The sequence below is a fragment of the Catharus ustulatus genome, chromosome 4, assembly GCF_009819885.2.
Source record: "Catharus ustulatus isolate bCatUst1 chromosome 4, bCatUst1.pri.v2, whole genome shotgun sequence".
NCBI classification, from domain to species: Eukaryota; Metazoa; Chordata; class Aves; order Passeriformes; family Turdidae; genus Catharus; species Catharus ustulatus.
The window spans coordinates 25,761,658-25,775,435 of NC_046224.1; positions in this window are offsets into that span (position 1 = coordinate 25,761,658).

Genomic DNA, 13,778 nt, shown 5'->3' on the forward strand with positions numbered 1-13,778 from the left:
GGTTTGGATTATTTTCCTCCTCCCTCCCTGATCTCAGATAATTACTTTTTTTCCCCCCAAGCTTAATGTTTCATTTGGGTAATTTCTTCCTGTTGTTTCAATTTCTCCAGCTCCCAGTTTGTTATTTCTCCTCCTGGCCTGCCTTCGAAAGCAAACTCTCACATCCTCTCTATTCTTTCCCCCAACTATTCCACATCTTAAATGAAGATATTAATAAAACCAGAATAAACAATGGAACAATAAGAGTCTTGCTGCAACACCCCTCCTGATGCTCCCCTTTCTGGGCAAATGCCACTGGGCATGGCTTGCAGGCTTTGTTCCTGCTTTGTACATCCACATCTATGCCTTCATGAATTTGTTTTGCCACTGTGAAAACTCTCAAGTTGTTCTATGATATTCTCTCCTTACCAATGTGTGCAGAACTGCATCTGGTGCATTTCCTTTTCCCATTATAATATTTTTAGCTAGTGTGCCCTGATGTGCTCAGTCATTTCCCAACGCTCCAAACTCACAGTACTCCTGTATTCCTCACTTGGCAGTCCACTTGCTTTGCTTGTGCTCCTCAGCTTTGCTTTACATTTATCTCCAAAACCTTTCCCAGTTCCCCAAACACCAGTATGCATCCTTAACCTGTGGTGTATGCAACCCTTCATAGTTCCCTTCCAAGCTCACTGCAGTTTATAGGACCGGAGCCTCAGCTGCTATAAATTGTTATAGCTCCACAGAAATCAATTGAGCTATGTGATTTGTTCTCCAGCTGGACATCTGGCTGGGATTTTATGAAACACCATTTGCCTGGACTGCAAATAGGGCATTAAAGGTCCCTAGGGTCAAGTGAGCTTGGGGAATGAAGGAAGGAAAGGGAAAAAACAAAAGAGATACTGTGGAATAAGCCAGCTCTAGCAGCCAAAAGACCTGGAAAAGAGCCAGATGAGACAAAGACCATCAGCATGGACTTCTGTACTCTGAAAATGCCATTAATTTTACTCCCTGCAGAGATCTGTCACCTTCTTATTTTGATGGCCTACCTAGTCCTTACACAAGTTCTTATTCTTAGTTTTGGGTCACGTCCCATTCTCTTGTATTTCAGCAGTGTCTCTCCTCAGATAGCAAGACTCTTACTGTACAAGGGGCTGTACATGCACAAAAAGACCAAAAACTTAGAATCCTGCACACCACCTGCTACCACTGCATACAGGCTGTGAGCAGAATACTGCTATTAAAAAAGAGCATGAGCAACTTGAGAGGCAATGAACCTTGTCCTTAATGCTGGGAATGTTGACCCCATGGGCTCCTGCTTCCTTTACCTTCTTCCCTCCCTTCCTCAGGTCCTATCTTTTCATGTTGCCACTTTTCTTTTGGTGAATCTCCTCCTGAAAACAACAAATCTGTTGGGCTGCATTGCTTAGAACAAGATAGTAAATGACAGTAATACCATGATGCCTTCTGTCTGTAGCTAACACTGTGTGTCCTCCTTTTTCAAAGAGGAAAATGGGAAGCAGGAAAACCCCTCCAAAGAAGAATGTTTTCAGAGGGTGTCAGGACTGCCCAGTGCATAACCTGGCTGCTGTTTGTGAAATCTCAGGGCCATTTTCATAGAGAGCCAGAAATCACTCAGCTTGTCCTAGCTGAGCCACAATAACTCACTTCATACCATCCCTTAGCTCGACACAAGGTGCCCTTGGTGAGCCCTTGCAGGAGGAAGCCTGAGCAGAGCTTGGTGCCCTCTGGCTTGTCACCAGCCTGTGTGCCAGCAGGCAGCTGCTGGTGACCCCGAGCAGAAACTCTTGCCCTGGAAAGGGGCCTCTGCTGCTCACCTCTAAGAAACAATTTGTACTTGAGACAGAGAAAAGCTGAGGCTTCTAGCAATCATTAGGAAAGCACTGAGGCGTATAAGCTGTTGGGTTGTTAGTCATTTGGGCAGTCCCCAAGAGGCATTTGTGTGGATGGGAGGTTGAAAAATGTGCCTTTACAACATGTGTAAATGGCAACTAATTTTTCTTTTTTTTTTCTTCTTTTTTTTTCTTTCTCCAGAGTGCAAAAGGCCTATAAAACAATTAGAGCTTAAAATTGGACTCCTGGCAGAGAAGGAGAGAGGGAGTTTATGCCTTGTTAAGTGTAATCAGTCTGGTGATCAGGGGACAATTTCAGCTGTGTGAGATATAATTACATCATAAACTCCACATTACAAACAGGTCAAGCAGAGGTGAAAAGGTAAAGAGGGAATCAACGGTGATACCCTTTGGAGGACGTGGCAGAAGAGACTTTTCTGGACTCCATTTCCCAGAGAAACTTTTCCAGCTGGAATGGGAGCTGTGAGCATGTAGGAAAGGCACGCTGGCACCTCAGGGCTACTGCCTGCCCTCATTCTGCTGGGCAGCTGGATAGGGTGCCTTAAGTTAAATATTAATCACGTTTCAGAAAACAGACAAACATTTCTTTGTGGCCTGAAGCTGAAGCTTTGCTGCCAGCTGAATTTAGGATGACAGCCAGCTACAAAGAAAAAGGAGGGATAAATAACCCTCCCAGGTGGTGGTGGCAGCACACCTGAGGCTGAGGATGCAGAGCCTGTTTGCAGGGACAGGGGCTGCAGCATAGCTCAGTGCTGAGCTGGAGAGAACATGATACCTGAACAGGTGTGGGAATGCTGCTCTGGAGCCCACTGCCGAGAGGTCCTAAACCTCAAACAGGACCCTCAAGGTATCTCATCAAAGGAGTGGTGGTGCAGAGCTCAGCACCAGCTTGTCCCTCTCCTAGGCTACGTGTGGCAGCAGTGGGAAAGGGTCTCCTCCCTCCATGCAGGAAATCACATCAGGCACAGGCAAGGGACCAGACTTGCCCTGGGGGCTGACTCTGGCTTGCCTCATGTGGGGCACATCCCAGAAACGTTTCTTAGAGAGCACAAGTGGCTGCTTGGGTCTCTCCAGGAAAAATGAGAAACAAAAATCTGGTTAAAAATTTGCTACTTTAGAGGTGATGTTTTGAAATGAGCAAAATTGAGCAATAAAAAAGAAGGAACATAGCAAGGGGACATGGGTTTGTTTAGAAACAGTTTTAGAAAATGTATTTCTCAGCTCAGGGACTTGAATTACTGACAAAAGATTAAAGTAATGTTGGGGAATTCTTCTTTCTTAGTTTTCTGTCTCAAAAATAGCTGAGCATTTTAAAACAGTTGTTTCAGTAATTCTGGTCCTAATTTCTGGTTTTGCTGCTAAAGATCTGCTTTATAGACTAGAGAACTGTGTCTGGGTCTGGGATTAAGAGTTCCAGTTTTTTCTTGTCACTGACATGCTTCATGTTATTCGATAAATCACTTAACCTTTCTGTGACATACTTCACCATCTGTAAAATGAGGTTTATAATCATACTTGCTTACTTCACAAAAGTGTTAGAAGAATGAATTATCACTGTTTTTATAAGCACTTATATCTCTCTCTGGTGCAAAGACCGTTTTTTTTTTTTTGCACTCATGCAACAGCATGATGTTGGTAGGCTCTATTACTATATGGAAAGATAAAAATTAAATATAGCTTTTGATAATGCAACAAACATGGTTTGCAAGTATGACAATTACAGTGGGTTAGATTATAAGAGCAGGGGCTTTTTTTTTTTTTCTTTTATGCTGAAGGAATGATCAATTAAGTACTACAGCAGCCTGAAATACAGCCCTATCTCAAAGTGGGCAGTGTAACCTTCTGTGATGACCATTCTTCTATAAAGGATGGAAAAAATGATTGATGTTTATATAGCCCTATGAATTTATTATTTTTACTTAGACTGCTTGGAGAATTTGGTGAAGATCAATTTGCATTCAGAGCTTTACAAGCCCAGAGCTGGAGACAGTCCTGACCCAAAAGAGTTTGAGACCAAAAGAGACACAGCATGAACTTGAGAGAAACCATGTCAGGAGACGTAGAAATATGTATGTCCAAGAACATATAACAGGTCACTGCCAGAGATGGGGATTCCCAGGCTGACTTTATTTTAAGTTGCTGTTGTTACTGCCTCCTTGTGACTATGGCTCCTGTGCTGTTCCTGGATTGCAGGTCAGCTTTATTCACTTGGGCTTGGGGTTGTTACCAGGAACAGACACAAAAATGCAGACAGGCTAATCTGGAGACTTAGTCACCATACAGACAACTGAGAAAGCAGGGAATTGGGGAAGTTTGAACTGGCTTTTAGAGAGGGACCATCACCAGCAGCCGTCAATGCAGCTTTGGCTAGTGCCTGATGCTGTTGTCAAAGAAGAGACTTTCATGCATCAATCAGATCTGAGTCAGTCATAAGTAAGGAGCTCAGCACTTACTGACATATTACATTTAAAAAGACTAATTAGTCCCTGGTGCTGTCTACTAGGAAAGACTTAAGCTGCAAGTAGCTTAACACAGTTTCACAGGATGGCGATGAAGAAGCCTGGGTTAAACCCTGCTGTGAATCATTACTGCCACAGCTGTAGCATCACACAGACTGCTCACAAATAACTGTGTGAAGTTGGGCTGACATCATTAGGCATCTTCTTGAGACATTCCCTTTATGAACTGGCTCAGTCCTTCCTACTCATGCCTGTCTTTTTGAACCAGCACAGAGAGAGTACACAAGGGTCCTAATTTATGGACATAGAGTTACAGCTCTGGCTGTGCTTTGGGACACAGAAGTGGTTCCTAGCTCCTGGCTGTGCCAAGAGCAGAAGTCACACAGAATTTCTGCTCTAGTGTGTAGGCCACTTTGTCACCTTCCTTGGCTTTAGGGAAGATAGCTTTTTTCATTTTCCTGAAGTGGCAGGGCCATGATTTACAGCAGTTTTTGGGACCCTTCTCAGTATGACTTTCCAAAGGGTTTAAGGAAGGCTCAGACACTGGAGGACAGGCCCCCTGCCCTCCCAGCCAAATTTACCAGGGATGGTAAGGGCAGGAGTATGGAGATGAATAGCTGGGGCTGTGAGGAGAAACACAAACCAGACAGGACCTCATGGAGCAGTGGGTGAACCTTGTCCAGGCTGAATTCTTTGGACTGTGAGCCATTGTGAGACCTGTAGGACAGTCTGTGGTGCTTGTCTGAGAGGTTTCCTGCAGTGCTGCCTGATCCTGAGATGGGCTCCAGCTGCCAGATGAGGAGAAACAGGCACTACAGGATCAGACAGGTTCTCCAGTCATGCCACCCATATACAAAGTAGGCCTGTATGAAGAAAACTTAGAGGGAAACTGTTTTGTTTGCATGCTTGCAAAAACATATCCAAAAGCCAGTGGAAGTACACTGAATTTTTATTCCCTATAGTCCTTTTCCAGCCTGGAGCCATCTCATCTTGGCTGATTTCCCTAGGACAGTGTTTGCATTAGGACTGGATACCCCTCCTGCCTGTGCTCCCTGTGCTGTCCTTTTCTGCAGGGGAAAAAACCCGAAGAAATCTGTTTGTACACCAGAGAAATCTGACAGCAACTGGAAAAGAGCCCAAAAAGTTGAAACCTGCCACCAGTGTGGGAAAGGATGAGAGAGAGAAATTATGGCAGGCAGTCCTGACACCACTATTTCTTGGCAGGAGACAAGCGCCTGTGCATCTCATGTGACTTCCCAGAGTACGAAAACACAATCATAGCTCAGCATAGAGGAGCAAAGAGCTCGGACACAAAGGTCCCATCCTTCTGCTGACCCTTGAGGGACAACCAGCATCCTTGCCACCCAGACTGGACAGTCAGACCAGCTTGGCTCCTCATGCTTTTCAAACCTTCTGGGCAGTGGCTGGAGAGCTCTGTCTTCCCATCCTGCTGTCTCAGACAAAATCACTGTCTGCAGAAGGGAATGCCTCCAGGAGCAGGGCTGAATCTGGACACAATGCCATCACTTTGCTCCCTGTGCCGCTATGGTGAGAAATCATGGATGGGTTTGATCAATCCCAGATGGACAAGCAGCCCAAAAGTTGGCTTTTCCCAGTTTGTAAGGACTTAGTTGCATTATCTGACCACACTGGTGGCCACCTAATACCTGTGCCCAGGCTTTTTCATCCTTGGAAAAGGACATAGCTGACATATTGCTTTGGCTGTAACTGTTAAAAGGAGTCTGCCTTCCAGCTGAAACAAAATCCCAGGAAATCCTTAACAAAACTCCCAGAAGTGTCAGAAAAGTGACAAGAGACTGAAGCAAGGGCTTAATAACAGAGTGACTCTTCCAATCAATTGGTGTGAGTTAATTAATTAATTGCTGCAGCTGCAATGACATTCCCTCTGGCTGAGTAATCGGGGAAATCAGCCACCTGAGGGTCTTAGGGAGTTAATTGCCTTAAACTTTGTTAAAGCAGAGTGATAATACCATTTAAAAATGCTATCAATGCACATTTCTTGTCTTTTGGGATCTTCCAAACCCATTCTTCATTTTGCAGAGCAAAACCTTTAGAGTTTTACTTGGAACAACCAAGTAATGGAGACAAATGAGGTGGAGAAACAAAGAGCACAACTGTGAAATATAAGTTCTGTATCATCTGAAACAGAAGCCATGCTGGTGAATTTGAAATACCCCGAATTACTCCCTAAACTTTCAGTGTCCATCCAGACTCCTGTCCCTTCTTAAGTGTTGCTTCTCCATCAGGGAGTGGATTTTCCCTACTCTCTTGGAGTCACTATTCTCTTTTAAACCTTGTATGAAAACCCTTTTCTTTTTTTCAACCTGATTTTATCTCAAAGAAGGGTTGGGAGAAATAAGAGGACTATTCTGGGAAGAGAAGAAACCTATCTACTTGCACGTTCACAGCTACTTCTTTCTCAGGCTGAAGCTGAGCTTCTCTGTGCTTTTGACCTCCCTCCTTTGAGATCTTTGCAGGACATTGGGTCTTCTGTCAGTGGAAGTGGATATTTTTGGCTGGAGCCCCTGCAGATATCTGTTTATGGAGGCAAAGTGGAGCCTTTGAACGATGTCAAGCTGTCCTGAGGCAAAACTAGCTCTGTCCCAGCAGCAGAAAAATCCCTGTCAGAAGGCTTAGCCTGTGGTGTGTCTGGCTTTCAGGCTGCCGGGTCTCTGTGCCCTCCCTGCACTCCCTGCTTGTTTGTCTGTGGCTCCAAGACACACTGTGCTCCAGACAGCTGCCTTTGCTTTCCTGCCCAGGGCTCCCATCTGTACCCTGCAAGGTTTTGGCTCCCTGACAAGTGATGGAACAAGAGGGAAAAAATTCTCTCTCCAGCACTCTGAGTTTTCCCTAGCCAGAGCCTGCTAGAAAACTTCACCTTTTCTTGATATTTTTGATTGGAAACAACCCACAAAAAGTGAGCTGGAATAAAGAAACCAAAAGAAGGAAACAGCTTCATCTCTCATAAGTTCATCATATGACATACAGTGAGTGTATATAGAAGAAATATTGAGAACTTGATGATATAAATTCCCATAATTTTTATCCCAATTGTTTACAATGTTTATTTCCTTGTTTTCAAAAAGCCCTTTGAGTCCTGCTATTATAGCACAGTGTCAGTCAAAAAATGAAAGGAGATCATAGCCCTTCAAAAGACAAAGGAAAGATTGAAATTGTTAGATCTACAGCCTCAGAAAAGGGAACAAAACCAAGCAACTCATGTTATAAATGGTACGTTTAAACACTCCAGAGATTTTACAGGGCCATAATAATAATTTTCTTATTGGTTGAGGCTGGCAAAACTGGTATTTTCTTCCTTTTCCAGCATGAAGCATTTCTGGTCTCCAAGGACCTTTTGGAGTGGTGACTTGGGGCTGAGTGTCTCAGATCTCCCCGCTGCAGCCCTGTCAGAGTCTTCCAGCGAGGGACGCCGCAGCTCTCAGATGCAAACCGCCGTTTTCTCCCTTCTATCTTATCTATCAGTCACTTCACATGGGAGCTTGTACACATATTATTAAATATAAATACAAACCCCAGGCACACATTTTTATCCTTAAGTAATAAAATCTAATGGAAGAATTTACAGTCATGGGTTGTAAAGCAATAATAGCTGTAAAATCATTTAGCAGGGTTCAAACACAGGTGAAAGGAGAAGTTCAGAAGTTCACTGTCTAAATATGTTTCCTGTCAGTTTCCTACGACAAACAGCAAATCCCCTATTGACATGGTACCAGTAAGGAAAGTGCAGAACTGCTCTCAGCAGCTCCACTTGTATTTTTGAGTTCATGGCTTGTTCAGGTTTATTACTTCTGAAGTGCACTTCCTACGGGCCAAGCTATTCAGTGGGTAGTAGTGAGAACTGGAAAGGTCGCTGCAGAGACAGCAGCAATCCAAATTTCTGAATGGTGCCACTCAAGCCCAATGAAGGGTGAATAAACTTTTTACTTGAGACATGATATACATCATGTATCACAGATGGAGACCACTGGCATTACCTGGAGGCAAATTCCTGGTACAGGCAAGCCTGGGCTCTGTTTTTATTGGCAGCTAGTGCTCTACCAGAAAGACTTAGATGCAATTATCATTAAGATACTTACATGTATATTGCTTATATTGCAGTTTCTACCATTTCTAGCAAGCAGCTTTCTAGCAGCTGCTGCTTACTACATGTAGCCATTTTAAGTTGGGCAACAACTTTGTTAAATGTCTTCACCATGCCAGAGCATAAAACACATGCTTGGTTCTTAAGAGATTGAGCCCATCTTCTTGTGCCTGTTGTTCATTGGTGTAAGAATAAAAGCTACTAAACCCAGGCCTCAGAAGTTGCACAAAGCACATCAGGCTGACTTTAAACTCCTGCCATGTGGTGCCAGCCCGAGGCACTGAGACAGGAATGAGGTAGGAACCCCATGGCCGTTGTTAGCTCTGCTTCTGCTGCTGCATTACTTAACATCCCACCTGAACTTTGCCCTAATGATGGGGGCAGATAAGTTATAAGGTTGCTCACTGGATAAGAAGATAACTTTGCCCCGTGCTTCATTTCGTAATTTTTTTTTAAACAAATTATTAGAAGGTGTGAGAGGTACTAAAGAGTGTACCTTCTCTCAATAAAAGAGAGCTCAATTTCTTCAGCAAGCTAGCAGGGAGGTGATAGCTATGATGTGTGCAACACAAGAACTTTAGCATTTCATGGTCTTTGGCACTTTTTAACTTAATTAGCCTTGGCAATCTAAACTACTTCCAGCGAATCAAGGTTGTGCTCCCAAACAAGCCCCTGTTACGGCCCTATCTGAAGAAGTATCACCACTTCCCCGAAGCCAATCAAACACTTGTATTTTTTCCTGGGAATTGAAGAGATTCCCTGTCATAATAGTGTGCGTAAAACGTATCTAAATGTTGTGTGCTCTTACTGGAGCAGGCTGCCATTTTCATGTTGTGCTATTTCCACACTCTGGGATGCCTGGTGTGCTGAAGCAGGCAGTCAAACAGCTAACTCCCCAGCAAACAGCCTACACTCCTTTTGTGCACACAAGTGCATCATCCTTTCCCGTGTTGTCCTCTGCACTAACACGCAGCAGGGAACAAGCTGTCCATAGAAGATTTCTGATGTGCTATCAGGGGAGTTACGGGACACTGTGGTTAAGACAGGGGCTTAGAAAAATTACTGAAACCTATCCCTGGTGAAAGTGAGGATGTCTTCTCTATTTTGTTTGGTTTCTCATGCTGCCAGGCTATTCTTTAAGAGTTTTGTTTGAAAAAAAATCAGAGAAAACTTTAATTCTGGTGGAAGTTAACACATAGCAGTTTTACTTTTTCACCTGCTTTGCTCCCTCTGTCTGTTCTCTTTCTTTCTTATGATGTGTGCTGTTCTTTTCTTTATTTAATCCTAATTCCTGGTGTGATTTTCTTTCCACTGCCCAGCTCTTTCCTCAAGGACAGGTCACAGAAAGTAAGCACAGGGTCACTGGCTGGAAAAAAAGGGCACCTCTGTGGATTGCCCCCATGCTGACCTCTTCATCTGAGAGTTTATATAGTCTTGCCTGCAAAGAAATTGTGCTGGGCACAGAGCAGCTTGCAAGGCAAGTTCTCTGGAAGGCAGAGAAGGTCAGCATTTTGACGGCCTAGAGGGGCTTGGTGTCTCTCTTTCTGTGCTGTCCTCCCTTACATGCCAGTGCTACTGGCTACAACACCTTCAAACCTTGTTAGAAGAGGATCATCAGCTGAGAGACACATGGACCAACAACTGTTGCCTGCCTGGAATGGGACATCAGTGTGTTGGGCTCCTGGCTCAGCAGGGTAAATCTAGAGAGGATGGTTTACTGGGAAAAGATCACAGGCCCAGTTTTCAGGGTTCAAGCAAATTGAACTGCGCTGGCACTGACAGAACTGTGGCCTTGCAAAGCAACAGAGAGACTGGCCCTGAATTTGTCAGGGATATGGTTAATCCCAAAATTCCTTGCTTCCTGACATTAATTATCTACCTGTGGTTTTGCCATCTTTTTCTCATACATGTTTTTACTCTCCTTCAGCAAAGTCTTGCAACTGACTTCAAGATTTGTCAGTGCAGCCAGATGCCCTGAGACTGGACCCTGGGAGCAGAAGACAAGCAAAAACATCTACAGTTTGCATCCTCCTGGGATCTCCAGGTAGCTTCATTTCCCCAGATGAACAACTCCACTAATGCATGAGGCAAGTGGGACAAAACAGTTCCTCCAGCTCTACAGACTGGCAAGAAAAAGCACTGCATGCACAATGATTCATGCATTCAGGGCAAATGTTTATAGTACAAATTTAGCATCGACAGAAGCAGATTAACAATTGGTTGCAGAATGTTATCCACATCCCCATTGTCCCCCAGGATATCATGAGTCAGTGAGCAAGCTGTTGACAGCACAAGCCATCAGACCTTATCAGCCCAGAAGTAGCTCGTAGCACCGTGGACATCAGAACCTGCAGGTGCAGATCAGTGATGAAAACTGGGGCTATTGATGTTGTTGTTAGGGCTTGGTGGGATTTTAATTCTTAGCCTGACAGATGTCAGATAAGGGGGACAACACACTGGAAAAGGGAAAACAAGAAAAGATGATGGTTCAGAGAGCAGATACTGAATCCTCTTGTCTGCAGGGCTTTTTGTGGTGGATTTGCAATGGGTCAGTTTAACCTACAAAAACTAGCTCTCCCTGCATTCAGGAAAGACTCTGCATGGGGTGGTTGAGAGCAACTGAAATGGGACTCATATCTTTGCCTGACCTGTAGAATGAAACTGAATTTGTACCTAATACATGAGATTAAGTCCCAGCCACAGAACTATCAGGGGTCCTGGTATCCCAATACACTAAAAATACCAGATAGATGAATGCAAATAACATCACACTTATAGCAAATGACAAGGATGTACTATACAGTGCTGCTTCTCACAGAACTGAAAAAATTATGCCTTTCTTCATGAAGGAAGAAAAGAAGTCTTTTGTGTAGACAGAGAAGCAGAAGTTGAAAACATTGGTTAGTTGCTCATGCTATATTACTTGATTTGGAAAGGGTGGTAATGTTTCTCACTTGTCCCTAAAATGGCACATTGTGGATTACATTGTGCTACTTGAGGATTAAACCTTTTTATGGGCCACATTATTTTCCCTTATTTAGCTCCATGCTCCATTTCAGCACCACCAAAACCCAGACTGGTTTATGACCTTCCTCAAACAACATCTTGGAACTCCAGAGCTATCAGGAACCACAGTATAATTGTAAATGAGCTAAGCTGGTTAGGAGGCTAATTGCTGCTCAGTGACTTGATTGTCTCATGCAGACAGCAGGAAAGTCTCTCTGCTCCCATCTCACATGTACAGTGCAGAACTGGGGTAATGTAGCAGGTGGCTGATCAAAAAAAGTAAATGCAAAGGCTGCTGGCCTGCCTAGTCAGGCACCTGTTTCCAGTCTATGTGGCTAAGCGGCTTTCTGGAGTTTTTGAATATGTTGGGTCTTCTCAGAGGGTTTGGGAGGTGCTTTCCATCAGCAGGAAGACATGGTTGCCAGATACTCCCTTCAGCCTCTATGTAATTCTACAATAATTATATTTTGCAACCTTTATTTCCTGATACCCTGGCACTGCTGAGGAGCTTTAAGTGCAACTCCATGTGGAGTGTGTGGTATGTGCAGGTCATTCCTAAACTGCACAATCTCATGAGCACCCACTCTGCCAGCTGAGCCGAGGGGTAGCTGGGATTCTCCTGAGCTGATCCCAGGTAATAAAACCTATGCCATCAGCCATTGGATGAAATGAGTTTCCTATTCCTTATTTTCTCTCCTAATGAGCAGAGCAGGGTGGTGCTATCAGCTACAGGAGCAGACACCTCAGGGGGAAGCAGAGATACAAATAGCTGTCCAGTTCCATGCACTCGCTCATTAAAGGGAAACGGCAAAAAGTGAAGCCCAGCTCTGAGACAGGATCACAGCTTGTGTGTGGGGCTGTTCAGGGAACATAGAAGCAAGGACTGGGAGATGCATGTCACACCTGGTGCTGTTGTTGACAATGCCCACTGTGTGTGACCTTGCACCAAACTTCTCTGATGACTGCTAGTCCCCTCTAAGCATTTTGCCTTTCCAGGGGAGATATTGAGGAACAGCATCTGTCAAGAAGTAGGATGACTCCAGGCCAGACTGTGTTAGGTATGTGCTTCTTCGTATGGGGGGAGACACAGATGTATTGCGTACAATTTCTGCAAATGCTGAGGGACGATTATCAGGCTGAATGGCCTTTCACATGGCAGGAAACCCAAGACATGGGGCAACAAAATATTTCCTTTGCAAAGGAAAATTCCATCACTCAGAAGTTCATGGTTTTATTTCTCCATGGCATTTTTGACTGGCATGTGTCCATTGCCGTTTATGGTGAGCACTGCAACCACTGTTAAGAGCAAGTGTTACAGTGATCAGGATTTTTTTGTTGAATTTTACCACAAAGAAAAAAAAAAGTAACATGAAAAGTACGATGAATCTTTAGTCTTTATTAGGATAAATGGGGAAAAGCTTAGATTAAACTCTGCTACTGAAGTAGCATTGATTGTAGGTGGGAGTTGCAGAGCTCAACAATAGGAAGGCAACCGTGATGCCTTTGGTTAATGAACACATTCCTGCTGTCATCAGCCCAGGTGCTGCCTTTGCACTGCCAGCTAATAAGAGAGAAAAAAGTAGCTCTGACTTTTTAATATAGTTTCTACCTAATGTGTTGATTCCATCTGAGTTTGGTTCAGATATTTTTCCAGCCTAAGGAGAAAACTCTGGGTCTTTAAAGCCATTCGTGCTTGGGGAAAAGAAGCCATTAGCAGAGACTTGTGCAGGAGCTTGTACCACACAGGGTAGTGGAATTGTGCTCGTTATGATGCTGCAAGATGTGGCAAGATAAATCATTTTAATCACAGAGCCAGTGGAGAACGTGTCTTTACCCCCTTAGAATTTCAGATGACCCAGGTGTAACAATGAAAAAAATAATCCCTTGAAATGACTTGTAGCTGTTTCAGCATCAAGATTTAATACACTATAGGATGGAAATATATGGGAAGCATCTGTCAATGTGTCAGCATTTTAAAACAAGGAGAGCAAAAAACCAAAGAACAACTAACAAAGGAACTCCCAAGTGGGAAAAATGGAGTTTGTCTGAGAAAGACTATCCAGAAAGGATATTGCTTTGTTTTCACTTGGATTTCTCAAGCTTTGTTGTCCCCTCATTCTATTCTAGCTTCTCATGTTTCCCAGGAGACTCTGCCTGAAATGTCAGAGTTAATTTACACCAGGAAAATTCTGTGAGCCTTTGTAGGAAGCCATGAACCACCTCAGTATGTTTCGCATATTTTGATTATTGCCCAGAGAAATTGTGGATGCTCTGTTCCTGGAAGTGTTAAAGGCCAGGTTGGATGGGGCTCTGAGAAATCTGGTCTAGTGGAAGGTG